Source organism: Bactrocera latifrons, unplaced genomic scaffold, assembly GCF_001853355.1.
Source record: "Bactrocera latifrons isolate USDA-ARS-PBARC rearing strain unplaced genomic scaffold, ASM185335v1 scaffold_747, whole genome shotgun sequence".
Lineage (NCBI taxonomy): Eukaryota > Metazoa > Arthropoda > Insecta > Diptera > Tephritidae > Bactrocera > Bactrocera latifrons.
This window is the reverse complement of record NW_017537431.1, coordinates 75,790-91,496: the sequence shown is the minus strand read 5'-3', so window position 1 is coordinate 91,496 and position 15,707 is coordinate 75,790. Positions and strand designations below refer to the sequence as shown.

The following is a 15,707-nucleotide window of genomic DNA, read 5'->3' as shown; positions in this document are numbered from 1 at the left end:
TAGTAATTTAGACATATGGTATTTCCGACATTTAAAAAACTTATCAAATCATTGGATATAAGTTGTCCTAAGCAGAGGAATAGCCCCTCGAAGGAGTTTTATGCACTCATCTGCATGTATATTTCTTCTGGCCTACACCCACACGTTTTCGTGTGTCAACAATTATATATATTTTTTTTTTGATAACCTTGAACTTGCGCTCTGTTTCCCTTTTTATTGTTGCCAAGTTTATGTTATTTATTTGCTTGGGGAGTTGTCGCGTATATTTTAAAACCTTATGCTGACAAGAACGTGAAATTCTAAGTGTATGTATTAAACAAGTGCGTTAAGATGAAATATTTATTTATTTATTTATAAATGTGAAAAGAAAATAATACAATTATTTTATTTACACGAAAAAAAGGAGCACTGGCTGCCAGGACCTTCGGCTCGCTGGTGAATCTAAGGCTAGGTGACTAAAATTAGGTTCTATTGTCCACGCTTTATATATTTAAAATCTTCATAAAATCTTTATACATGCTTAAGTAAAACAAAAACAAAGTTCTTATCTAAGCTAGGTGGGCTGTCATATTAAATGTTTTAGACCGCATTTATCCAGATATTTTTCATGAAATATGTTGAGATATGTTTGTGTTTTGAGCAGTGAAACAAGTTTTTGCCGTATACAAACAAAAAATTAATGATTTGTGACCATTCTATGCTTTTTTGGAGACCTAATTTTGCTAACTAATTTGTTTATGAACTGAGTTTGTTCCCTGGGAATAAATAAATTTAAAGAGCCTAATATACAATTGCAATATTTCTCTCATCATGAGCACATGCAACATGTAAATTAGCATGAGAGAGCTCACGAATAATCCAAGGCTGGTATATGATTCACGATTAACTGATAAATCGATACTTTTCGGTCCGAGTAAAGGAAAGTAAAGACCGAAATTAACATAAAAAGGCTTAAGCTTGCAATTAGCAATCTGTCAAAATATGATATCTTGGACTCGTTTTTAAGAAAAGTGTAAATTTAAGCACCCGAATCAGATTAAGCAAACAGAATGTTAAATGACATTTCAAAAAATATTGAATAAAAAAGGAAAAAAGTTCTTCCTGAAATTTAAAATATTTAACGAAAAAATAATTAAGAAATTGTGAAAGTAAATGACTGTCAAAACTGCTAACGACGCGTGATCTAAGAACTAAATCATTTACATTTCAAAAGATATAACAACGGTGAAATAATAATTTATTATTTACTATTATTTTTTCATTGAATTATAGCTCATAATTCAATTAAAGAACTTCTTGCTGAGCCTTTGCGATTTCCCAAAGTTTATCCTCAAACTTTTCGCAGTGAAAATATTTACTTGTGTTTTATACTCGAGCAGCAGCAGTTCTCATTTAATTTTCAAGTCATATAATTTCATATCCACATAGCTGTTTTGAATATACAAACGACAGCCAAGATCCAATGAACTCTGAAAGTTATTAGCATGCGTTGACAAAGGAAATAAGTTGGCATAACTTGCATATTTATTATTGACATTTATACATAATTGCCCCTAATTAATATACTGGTAAGCACGCACACATCTACATATGTATGTTTACTTGTATAAGTAATTTAAAAAACTTTTTGGAACTCAAAATTATTATTATTTGATGAGTGATTTGATGATTAGGACGAATTTTGAAATGAAGAAAGAATGAGCCATGCAACATCGTGCAGAATTGTTTTAGAATCTAACTAAGAAAACCCTACTGTCTAAAAAATATAAAAAAAAAAATCGATTCAATCATAGAAAATATATTAAAGCGGCTTTTGAAAGCCACCGAAAGCTTTTTTTATTATAGAATACGAATCCGATTTTACTATCTTCTGGAAAATAGAAAAGATTAATTTCATTTAACTGTAAAATATTTATGGTTCTCTTCTTAAGTCGAACTATTCAATTTAGCTGGCTTTTAAAGATAAACAAATAAATTCAGCCATAAAATTCCGTGTAAAATTAAAAATGAGTTAAATTGAGCTAGCCAGCAATCGTGAGCATTTCGGATTCGAAAACAAAGGGACAGTATAAAAATTCGATGAATTGGAAAACGTAACTAAACGAAAGTCATAAAGCCGTGCGCAAAGTTCAAACGAGTAAACGTATAGGCGCTTACAACATTAGACGAGTAAAACAGAAGTGCAAATGGAGCAGCACTTACATCCATATTGGCGTCGAGTTGTCAGACGAAGATAAAAAAGCATATAAAAATAAAAGGTATTGTGAAACAATTAATTTTGCAGTAAGAAATAACAAGCAAATGGACAGGTTGACTGCCATGGTAACTTAAAATAAATTGATAACTTTCAAAAATTCAGTTAAATTGGTGTATTGGAAATGTCATGGAACAAGTACGACTCTTTTCAACGAAATTTTAATACATATTCTACAGACCATACCGAAGACTAGCATAGTAGCAATCCTACGAGGCTTAGTGCAATATTCGATTCCCCTGAGGCAAATAAAAACGACGCGGTTTTCATTGGCCTACCACACTAACAAAACCTAAACTAACCTTTATATGTGGTTTGCTCAAAGTTCATTAAGTTTTCGGAACAAAAGAATTGTTATTTCTCAGATTATTTACTATCTAAAATCGTTCGTCCTTGACAAAATGCTTATCTAATAATTGTGTTGGTATCAAAAATTAATTTACTCCAGGCCAATTTTGAAGCATTAATTGTTGTAGATTTACATATGCATTCTTGCAAATAATCATTAAATATCTTAATTATAAATTTTGTTATTTGTGAGTGTTCATTTTTAATCAATTTATTTTATTTATTTAATATCTTTATAGCCTCAAACCATTTACGCTGATATTGCTCATATCAGCACCTAATAAAGCATCTGGGTAAATTCTCGTGTATTTGGAATTATTATTTTTATTATTTATTTCAAATGTTATCTTGTTATGTCCTTAGCAACCACCAACTGGGCTTTACTGGTTCACTAATTGCTTAGCCTCAGTACTTGGTGTGGTTAAAGTGGTTAAGCATAGCTTAGTTTCTATATCAAAGCACTCAAGGAAAAAAATCAGATAAAAACTGTTTTACATATATTTTTAAGCTGTCGAGTTAAATAGCAAAATAAAACATAGTGTAAGTGATATTTCTGATCAGATGCAAGACCAACCAGTCTCAATAACAGCATAAAACTTTATAAGACAAAATCTCGGTATCTCTTAATAGTTTTCGCTTACTCACCTTCGGTAAATATCATTTTGTTTGTTGGGTTTTTACAAGCGTTTTTCACGTATTACTTTTATTTTAAATTTTTCCACATACATACATATTCTGCATTTCAACTTTTCAAACATGTATGTATATCAGCTTGACCTCCACTTATGTACTTGTAAGTAAATTTTATTCTATTTCATAACACCATTTTTATCCTATTTATTTTCTTGCTTTTGAGATGAGATAGTTTTATTCAAAGCACTATAATATTAAACATTTTTTTCTCAAGCTTATACTTATGTAAACGCATTTCACAATTTTACTTTACACAACACTCATTTTAAATAATTCTTTTCACACATGTAATTACATTTTTCTCTTACACGACAACGAATGCACTTTTCGTTCTTACTCGTCTCCACAACTTGTTTACATTCAATTGACACGAATAACGGCAGCCTTCGCTGTTTATCAAATCATGTGCTGTTGTTTATTGCCTGTTGAGATGAGCAAATGAGAACGGTGAGAAGCATAAAATCGAACTTATGCTCCTGCAAGAATGAAGTGACCACAATAAAAATAACATGAATGTGATACTGGCAAATTAAATAAATTGCAAATAGTTTGTTTGAAAAATATTTAACTTTTATGTTAATATGTTAAGGCACATGGAAATACATAGTATATCTTCCGTATTTCGCAACAAAAATACAATATAAGTTAGGATTTGAATTTAGAAGAAGTCAAATCTTGTCATCTTCACATGCATCTTCGATTTTGAGCAACTGCTAATGCACATCCTACAGGCGCAGGCGCAACTCCAGTCATTGTTGGTTATAACAGTGCCGTTAATTTATTCGGTATAACTTTTGAAAAAATGTACTGATTTCAAACGTTTGAGTGTCAATAAAAAGATAAACATATCAAAAAGGAATAAGCGGGCAGTACTTACTTTCACAACGCTTGCAAGCGTGATAGTTTAACAATAAGTAATTATTAATAAGTATTTACACAAAATTGATATATCCCATTTTCCTTCAAAATATTTGCTCTATTTGTAGTTTGTTAATATTAATGAACATATTGCTATAAAGCTTCAGACTTGTTCTTTCATTTTTTATCCGCGTGCCCAAAATCGGTTCTAATATAACAAAGTTATTGCTTTAAATGCGCAAGCAGTTTCTACATCCGGTTATCCTGCGCCTGTCGCTAAGGCAGTTTCACTTCACCTGCGCCTTTGGGAGAGACAAAAGGAAAATCAATTTTCTCGCGGTGGCTACCTTCTGGACAGCTTTGCGTGCCTGTTAGAAATCGACCATTTGTGCTTCAGCGAACGAACGCCACCGCGTGACTGGTGTGACCAGATTAAATTTTTACGTAACTTCAGAAAAATGCCGTTGAGGTTTCGGTTTTATTTGTAAAATTTCTGTTTTAATGCCATAATTTAATTTTTTTTTGTATATCAATATTAATACTTTTATATATCTATAAATATACGAATTTTGCCCACTAACTCAAATGATTTCAAGTGAAAAAATTTAAATAAAATTAAACATTTTTTGTGGTTTTCTTTATTTGAATATGTTTTAGTTGAAAACTTTCCTTTTACCTTACTTACTAATTTAGCACAGATTATTTACTTCCATTTTCTATTTATTAAGGTTAATATGTAAGTAACATATAAGTTCAATATTTCATTTGTTTATTTTGCTAGTAACACATATAAATTTATTTTCATATAATGGAAAATAGAATGTGGTAGCTTTTGGTTTAGTTCCTGCATCAAACGTCGATGGTATATTTATGGCTGTTCCATGTTTATTGCGTTTCACCGTCTATTGGCCTGGGTACAGCTTAAATATTTTTGGTTTGTTAGGTTCCCAATGTAAAAACTACAAATGTACGAGCTAAAAAAAAAAATTAAATTATAGGTTTAATTTATGATATATTTATTTTATTATATTCACCATCATTTATTTTGTTTATGCCAAAAGAAATATTGAAAAAAGCGGAATACTTCGCTGCAAATAAATATACGTATTCAATTCGCTACTTGCAGCATCCTACTACATATCCTGTCGCAAAAATATTTTCTGAGAGCAATTGCACAAGTACCATATAAGCATACAAGTACTTAGATATCAATGTTGATATACTGTACAAGTGGTTATTTTTACGAATTGCGTTTTAATGTTTAGTTTTTTGGCATTACTCAGAAATTATTCGAAAAATTTTGTGCTGATGGCGCACTTCAGAGAAAATCTGTAAATAATCTATAGCTTATATGCAGTGAGTAGAATAAAAGTATAAATATTGTAGCAATTTTTCTGGAAGCTAGTTTTTGCTACTCTCAATGGAGAAATTACTTGTGCTCGACTGCGCACAACCGTTCAGCTGTGGGTAATCACAATTCTTCATGCCATACAAATATGGTAGGCGGAAATTTTTGTGAATAGTTATAGTAATATAGTTGTAATCTTCACAATATTTAAGCCGATATAGTATACATGGACATTAACGGAATACACGCAAATAAATAATGACCAGCAGCTTCCTGTAAATATATACTATAAAATAGTATATAGATTTTATGACGAGTGCGTATATTCAACTGAAGTGTGTGCTTAAATAATACTTATAAAGAAAGGCTGTAGTACGTACCTTAAGCTGCTTCTACAGAGAAAAACTTATTTATTTTTATATTTTTTATTTTAGCAGGATTTTGGACATTTTCCGAATGACTGACATACTCAACCTAAACTGTTATGGCGTGCTCACTCTATGAGTTATAAAAAGGATCTTAATGACTTCTGTGAAACCAAAACCAATGAAAGCTTTTTGGACCATTTAACAGGAGTTGAGACTGAAAAGGTGAGCTAACTGAACACCCCACACTTTTGTACAAACTGAAATATTTTTTATAAGATTTATTAGTTCATGTCAGAATAAGAATTAATTGTATTACTGCGAAATATTTTAAAACATTTATAATAGCTTGTTCTCTATACAAATTCTTTGCTTTTTCGTGTCTCACTGGTTACTATACCTTATGTTATACATTCTACTTTATATTCATCTCTTTTGTAGGCGCGTGTGGCCATCAGTAGAAAATTGCATCTGGGCGTATCCGCCGAATCAAGGTGTGCATAATAACAGAGTATTTGAGTTGTATGCTATGAAAGTCCAAAAACATTTATGAATATATGTACGTAAATCAAAATGTATTAGCTGAAGTCACACAAGAAGATTATTATTAATTATCTCAGTTATTCCATAAAAATACTCATTGGGTAAATTAATAGTTCCAAAGTAGCTAAGAACTTTTAGGAAAACGCATGTCTTCGATTGACATTATTTATGTTTCATAACTTGGAAAATGGGAACGCAGCTTTAGATAGATACTGAAGTAATATTAAAATATTGCAATGAAATGAAGTGAAGTGAATAATTGCTAAGAATTTATAAGATCCGTTGATTTTAAGGTCATATAAAATGAAAGTTGCATAAAAATATTACTTTAGGTATACGCAGAATTCTTTAGACAATTTTAAGCAATAGCAAGTTTATAATATTTTATAACTTATATGTCCCCAAATAGTAGCAAATGGTTGTAGAACTAGTATTTGCACAGCTGCTGACTGGCACGAATATTACAGCGCACGTAAGCTCTGAGTTAATAGAGAAATGCACACGACAATTTGTAATTTCCTCCAAATACCCCCAACACATCCATGGGTATTACCAAAAAATTGCTTTATTAGCCTAAGTCCAATAACTGAAGTTCCAACGCAATTCCTAGAAAAGCTGTAAATTATTCATTCGTTATGTTGGTACTCATGTCTCTCACTTATGCCGACATGCTCGGCCTTTTTGAATGTTCATTTAATTGTTGACAGCTGCTTTGCTTGCACGTGTTTTGGATCGTCTTCGATTTTCGATTAAAAAAAATGGATCAAAGAACCTGTAACAAATTTTGTGTGAAAAACGAAATTAAGTGCGCGGTTGCATTCCGAATGTTGACTGTGGCATACGGAGAAGGTATCTTGGACCGAAGCAACGTTTATCGGTGGTACAAAATGTTCTCAGAAGGCCGGGAAGATGTGACAAAAATTGTCTTTTGCACCACGATAACGCCACTGCTCACACATCGTTGCTTGTGCGCGACTTTTTGGCCAAAAACAACACACTGATGATGCAGCAGTCAACGTATTCCCCAGATCTATCCCCTTTTTCTTGTTCCCTAAACTGAAGAGGCCCATGAAAGGACGACGTTACGCTTCTTTTGACGAGATAAAGACGGCATCGAAGGAGGAGCTGAAGAAGATAAAAAAAACAAAAAATGATTTTCTGAAGTGCTTCGAAGATTGGAAAAACGGTTGGCACAAGTGTATAATATCTCATGGGGATTACTTTGAAGGGGATAAAATAGATATTCATGAATAAATAAATAATCTTTGAAAAAACACAAAATTCGCGATATTTTTTGAACACACCTCGTACATACATCAACCATTGACATTATCTCGGTCTCTTAAAACCACAGTTGTAATAGGAAACTGAGTCAATAAATTATGAAAACCAATGCAAAAGGCATTCTATTTGATAAATAATTATGTAGATATAAATGAAAATGTGTATCTGCTCGCCAGAGCTATATTTATTATTTTCTTGGTCGTAGGATAGAAATAAATTTATTGACTAGCAAGTATTTTGTAAATTCCCTTTTAGATGTGAATGAATTTTCATGTTCAATTTTATCTGTAAATGTGCGTACATATTACAAGTATAGCATAAAATTGTCATACAAATTGGCCGATAAAAATCAGCAGAATAGAATTTAGTACAAAGGATTGCGTTTAAATTTATTAACATTTATAAACAATCATTGTTTATTTTACTTGTCATAATAGTATATATTTATATGTATCTTCATGGTTAAATTAAGGAGCAAATCAAATGTAGGGCAGTCATTTTATTTAAAGTCTCTGGCCCTTTTATAACTTTCATTAAATTTTTCAGCCATTTGCGAAGAAACCAATAATTAAAGCCTTTTTATGTCCGGTTGATATGATATTCGGTTGAACACACTTTGGAAATGTTTGAAGTGTGAAAAAATGGGAAATGAAACAGAGCAGAGTAGAGCCAACTTTTCGCCCCTGGTATTACTATTAGGAGAAACAGACTACATGTCCTGTCCTTTGAAGATATGATACTATAACTACGTATGTGAAAAATATTAAAAAACCATGGTGGCCACGCAAACTTTATCACTCAAGTGTTATGCATATTTTACTACACTTTATACTCCGCGGTAATTTTTGCGGTATAAAATATTTTTATTTAGAAATAAGTTATTAGTGACATATTATTAATCAAAAATACTAAAAATTAAAAACAAAATACGATCAGCTATAGATAAATCAGTTGAAAGGTAGTGAGCTTTACAAAATGAGCTCAAAATGTAAAAAACTGACATGCGATAAACATTTTTTTTTAATTCAATTTCATTTACACCATAATTGATATAAATATTTTCTTTTATTATTTTTTTTTTTACTGAAACACGAAGTTTATTCGATGTATCATTTTAAAACTTTAAAACAATAAAATTGGCCGCTTTTATACAAGCACAGAAAAGCTAATTTCTATCTTACTCATTAAACGTAATAAATTAAAATCTATAATTATAATTAAATATAATTAAATATAATTTAGTTTACTTATGCTTACAAAAAACGTAAAAAAAACAAAACTGAAGAAAATGGCGAACCAACGAAAAAGTACGAAAAATAATTAGTATAGTGGTAAGGTTTTCGTGGCCACGAGTGTCTAAGGACTTTTGTAGAGTGGTTATTTATAGGTTTTCCTCTTTTATTTATACAAAAAACTGGTCTACTTTTTATAGCAGCAGATTTAGCTGACAATTAGTTATTTTATATGAAAAGAAAATTCATATAATGGGCATTCGTTCATACAAAGTGTTTGACTCGTCACCTTTTCATAACTTTACCTAACTTTCGCAGTCATTTGCAGAGGAAACAATTCGCAAAAAATCAAAAACTTTCTGCACTCACTTTTTCGTTCAAGTGGGAATGAAATTCTTTTGAACACATTTTGAAAGTGTTTGAAGTGCGAAGAAATGCAAAATGAGAAATGTAGCAAAGCAAAGTAGGCACAATTTTGCGGTTTTGGTACCAGTGCCTGGGAAAATATATTATACTAGACGAGGGGTTTTTTGAAGATATGATTCTTACATAGTTATGAAATGTATTTAAATATTTATGAGTGAGTAACAGCAAGTGTCAAAAGCCTGTCCTTTATTTAGGAAATGATTGCATGATCTTATGTTGTGATTTAACTAAAAGATGTAAATGAAAGTGAATGTGTATTCAAAAGTCTCTGTGCCAATACAACTCTTTTATATATAATTAATTATATATAATAATTAAATTAAAAATTAGGGTTCAGCGAGCACAGAAGTATACGTACATAGGTATTTAAAATATACTACAACCCCGTTCACCAAACGCCAACCTATTTGCTAATGGGTCACTCAGTAAGTAAGAGGGAAATTATAAACATCCGACAAAATTACAACATGAGTCAAGTAAAAGGTGATACAGTTGTTAAAACATTACCACATATAAAATAGCTTAGAAACTTATGATGAAATTTACATACTCAAAAGTTGGTTGACAATATAACAAATAATTGATAGTCTAGACCGACGTAAATTAATAATACACAGATTTTTTTAAGAAGAAGAAATTCTCTTGGATATGTCAATATACCTAACGCTAGTGTTATTATTCGTGTTTAATGCTGGGGTTATCCTGGAGAACTTGTACCTTTCAAGAAACTTACAATTAAAATACTCAATAAATTACCCACCCAAATAAACATCAAGTTGAAATATTTATTAAATTCAGAATTCAGAGCATTTACTTTAACAAAAAATTGTTCATACAATATTTGAAGCAAGTAAAAGGATTGTGCAGTTTATGACCATAATCGCATGCCAAAAGAACTTAATCGATGTTGGAAAATTGTCAAAAGATTATAAAGGTTATATGCACTACATTTGAATGTTTACAACCTTTGTGAGGTAAATACGAAAGGAAGCAAATATTAGATAGAAGCAGCAAAGAAAGTTGAAACTTTTTATTGTTAACAGTTCACCGACTGTTAAGCTTAATCGAAAATTATTTTCAGTTTTGTTTATGGTAAGGGTATAAACAGCGTCGCAATCTATCAAACAAAGAGTAATACTTTTTGGTTACAATTATTGCAATGTTTACAGCGATGTAAGGACTTTTGTGGTGTCCTTTGGAATTAGTATTTCTGTTAACTTTAGTTTCCCTGTTTTAGATTTTAATTTGTTCTTTAATTCGCAATGGAAAACAATTTTTCTGTTTTTTTAATTTCGCTCAATCTCAAAATCCAGTTTGCATATTCGATAAAGGGTGGCGTAGCCAATGGGTCATGAAGTATTTTGCCTTTTATGTTCAGAGAAACTTTCATAGATTAATGTCACGCTCATATTTATAGCAGCAAGAGCAGCTTACAGCAACTTAACCCTTGTCCGCTTCTTGGTTATTTAAACAAAGACATCAAAATATTTCCGACAAGGAATAAACAAAAGGCTCTAACGGTCATTATCACCTACCAAATACTTACTGAACTGTAATTAGTAAAGTCAAACAACCACTTTCTGCCTCGAACTTTTTCAGTTTACGAACTCCATGGACTCCAGTGTAACTAATGGAACCTAACTAATGGAGTTGCAGCTTGTTACTGTTAACGTGGGAGAACTGTAGGTCAAAAAATACAAAGAGCAAATACAAGCTATTCTCCCCATATATTCGAATTTTTACATTTTTATATCACCGTTAATGCATATGCACTTACATTTGTTTGTACATAACCACAAATTACAAGCTTGTAAGAGTATTTGTGGTATATACGAGTATGTATATATAAATTTATTTGTCCAAATCTTCATAGTACAGTTCTTCTTCTTCTTGATTGGCGTAGTCACCGCTTACGCGATGCTTTAATTAAATATAATGGCTGTTGCACCGACGTGCTAACATCTGTACATATGCATACGAATATTAGCGCTTATTGAGAGCAGTTTGCATGCGATCTGAGTTGCCATTGGTATATAAATAACACGTGTACTGAAGATTATGTCCCACTGTATAAAATGTAGAATTTTTGGACTGTTATCTTCCTAAAAATCTTGTTTGAAGCTCATGATGATTTTGTAGTTATATAGCTGCATCTTTAAAACAATATTTTATAATTTAACTTTCCAAAGAGAAAAAAAATATTTAAAATTTTATTGTTATTCTTTTCCTACATCATTCATTTTCTCCATTTTACAGATGAAAAATTATTTCGGAGATGGTGATGGTATTGCAAGGTCAACACTTAAAAACGTGAATCGTGAAATTCATTTTTCCAACTGAAGTATGAAATGTATGTGATGGCTGCACTTCTGCTTTGTGACATCACTACGAGCGATTGGATTGCTGATACTGATACGACTGATAAAATTTGGTAATAATTTATTTTATGTGAAAATGTTATATACCAGCTCTTATTACTATTATGTTTATAGCCTTTGAGGCATTAGTATAGCTTATTTGTTTTTATGGTGAGACTCAAATGATTTCCACAATCATATCAGAACCAATGTGTACTACAAAATCAGAGGAGTTCTTCAATGAATTATCCTCTTAACCTCCAAGCGGCCATCAGCACAAAAGCAGCCTCGTGTTATATACTTGGACGATATTATAACGAATTGAGAACCGTTATTATTATAAATTTTTAAAGTAATTTACATTAGTGGATTTTGAACGAAGAAGTTACTAGAACTGAAAATTTAACCAGACACGCTACTAAATATATCACAACCCAGACACTTTCCTCAACGTCTTTCCAAAGTATTGTAATTTCCAACATTTTTATTTTTTTTATCCTATTTACATGTATCAATACTGCATTTTCGGCCTAAAGGATTTATTTTGAGACTATCGGAATCTTAGAGCTTTTAGGTTTACGATATGCGTCACGGTTATTTTACGAGTTATGAGTTGCACAACTGAAGCAAGCAATAAAGTTAAAAGGCGTAAAATTTTATAAAAAATATGAAAAAAAATATGCAAAATGATTATTATATTCAATTTACTGTTTAATAAGCACTCTTCCGTAATCTACGCACATATATTTAAATGGCATGGCTTCTTTACAGACGACTTTAGAGTTACATCAAGGCTCGAATTTTTGATAATTTTTAATCAATAGATTTTACTAGCATACATGAGATGAATGTGAATTTCTATAATAAAGCCGAAATACATTCTTATTTTCATTGCTATAATAAACGGTAGGTATACAATATGCAACTCTGCTACATTGATAACAAGTTGTTAAAAGTATCAATCATCATGCATCAACCAAAAGTAAAGAACGCAAATAGTTTATATTTATAATAAATACCGCTTTGTAATTGTTCTAGTTATCATAGTAGACCTTATGACTTACTATAAATGGCGGTTTCATATAACTTCCAACCTAAACCGAAATTTCAAATCAAAGCCACAAAAAGTTAGGTGAAACTAACTTAAGCCATTAATGTGAGGTAGTAAGAGTAATCTGAGGTCGGCTATATTTGGTGTAATTTGTTGATAGATATTCACAATATGCTGCGATTGTTACAGAAATTGCTTTTACAGCCAATTTTGGAATCAGCGCTGTATCTGGTTAATTATTAAGATGATTGCGTTTCAGATGAAATGGACTTTTTAATACAAGTAGTCAGATAATTATGTTATTTAGGTGTATACGTGGAGAATAGGGAAAAAGCTAAATTATTTAATTTTTCTAAAATTATACTAACTAACTAATACCACGGAAAGGTAAAGAATCACCTACGGATATATATATACATATCCAATCAAGAGAATGTTATAAATACGAGTATAATACATACACTCGAGGCTTATAACCAAATCAGTAGTTCTTGAGGTTTTATGCATGAATTTATGGATTATTTTCGGTACTTACATTCACTCTTAAGCCTTCAACAGTTATTGATTTTGTATGGAAACATATAATTAATCGCTATTCAACCATCTTTTATCGAAATTAATTTAACTAAATTCGATATTTCACTATTTTGGTTAACGATTTGCGGTCCTAAACAAATATTCGAAGATAATTTTTTAAAATCCCATCAAAGCAAACCTGATACGAATTGAACATTCAAGCAAATCAGCATTTAAACAACCATAACGCACCTTTAAATACATAGGCATTCAATCTGTATGCACACAAACATACAAAAGTGCTGAACTGCACTCTGGAAAATCTAATTAGAAAGGTATTAAATTTTACTTATAAATAGACACCTGTATAAGGATGTGTTTTGCATGTGCGTCTGTAGAAATAATTTCTTCGTTGTTAGTGCTAAAGACATAAATAGAACTATTTAAGGAATTCTTTTTTATATTACCGGAGAGACTCATTTCTGGAAATTTCAGAAATTAGCATGTTTTATTGTTATGTAAATTAAAAATTAATTTTAAATTATTTTATATTTGTAGTAAAGGTAGATACAGAATGAAATATGAAAAAATTTAACCAACCCAATTCTATAAATTCTGTAAAAAAAACTTTCACAAATTGTATCTAAATTCAGCTGTAAATCTGCAACTGTGAAGAAGCTACTTAGTTGTTGCTAAAGATTAAATTAAGGGAGTATTATAGTCTATAAATCAAATTTTGGGCAGTTTTTTGAATTTGAAAAAAACCAAAAAATATTTTTACTATTCATTGTTCTATGGTGTTTTTTTTTTATTGATATCTTAAGAATTCTGAAAAAAAAAATTTCACAAAAAAAAAAAAAAAATGCACAAAAAAAAATATTAAAAATTGAAATATGGGGTGGGGTGTTTGGAGGTGTTTGTAGAGACAGGTGTAAAAAAAAATGCGCCTCCTGGTGGTCTGAAAAACAAGCAAGAATCAGGGAACACGAAACAGTTTTTTTTTTGAAAAATGGCGACTGCCTGAAAATAAAAATAATTTTTTACATTTTTTTTTGAAATTCCTGAATTTTTTTGAAATATTAAAAACAAAAATTTTGACACCATGCAGGTAGAAACGATAAAGGATTATATAAATAAGGTTCACACTAAATTTCAAGTAAATCGTTTGTATAGAACTTGAGATAATGCCGGTACCGTGTGGAAAAAAGTTGTTACGAGAAAAACGCGTTTAAAAAGGTGAGTCTACCTACCTACCGGGCTAGCTACTGCGTCACTAAAGTAACTGTAGCTCTTAAAATAATTTTAGCTTTTAAAAATCCTTTGGAGGATGTGTTCTTGAGGATCTAAACTTTAAATATATGAAAAAAAATATTTTTCAAAATTCTAATGTAATACGCCCTAAGTATATGAAATATATCAAATGACTCATGAATGCACATAATTATATCCTGTTAAAATAAGTATAGAAATTATATTATAAAGCATTTTTCGTTTTTCTCTTATTTACAGAATACACTTGAAGGCATAACTAAATTGGCTGTCTTAATCTTGGCTAACAAAACACACGGCATAATATTGAGACTTTCATGTAGTATATAATACGAATTCTTAAAGCGTATATGTGGGTAACAAATAGTAAACGAACGACAACTTCTTGCAGCCAGATTGCAAAGAAATTGATTGTGATATTTATGTGCTAATCCAAACTTCTGAAGCTTGTTTGACTAAAATTTTATGCTTAATAAAATAAAATGGAAAAACAAAATATTTTTGGTTGATAAATATTTGTAGTAAAGTCAAATTTTCCTAAAAATGGTAAGTAACCTCTCTTTGTTTTAAAAAAAATTCTGAATTCATTTAATGTAATATTTGTAGGGTTACAAAAAATATTTAAACTATCGTGCCCATCATTGCAGAAAGTTTAATATAAATTTTTGGTTTTTGTTGATTTGAAAACCTTCTGCAAATCATTTCGTTGCAATAAAGCATTAAGCTGTGCATAGAAAAATAGTCAACAGTCTCAGTAAACTCAGTTGGGCCGACAAAGTTATTGATACAATAATTTTTCAGACGGATACAAATTACACACAACTACATGTATGCAGAACAAAACTCACCCAAATATTAAGATTTCTTTTTACTTAAAATAATTCCAGAAATTGATAGAACTATGCACAAATAAAGCATGTAATTCGCTTTTGTCATATTAGTGGATCGCAAATATTAGTAAAATATTTACATTGAAACAATTTATCTAGTTTTAAACGAGGTAATGATTAACTATGATTATGTGATTATTAAGTGCGGAATGAGTGAATTTACAATAACCCATAATTTATGCCGTGCATAACTTTCGGTGAGACGTTGAAGTTGAAAGAAGAAAATGAGGTAAAAATAATATTCATAAGAAAGTTGTGGTAAGTACTCGCAAA

General features: G+C 30.6%; 1 long non-coding RNA gene across 1 annotated transcript; it reads left to right on the top strand.

The window, feature by feature from the left end:
- Nucleotides 1-6,027: 6,027 nt before the first annotated feature.
- LOC108976305 lies at nt 6,028-14,962 on the top strand. The gene is made up of 3 exons (XR_001993933.1): nt 6,028-6,091; nt 11,608-11,782; nt 14,785-14,962. It is a non-coding gene; the product is annotated as an uncharacterized LOC108976305 (long non-coding RNA).
- The last annotated feature ends 745 nt before the right edge of the window (nt 14,963-15,707 follow it).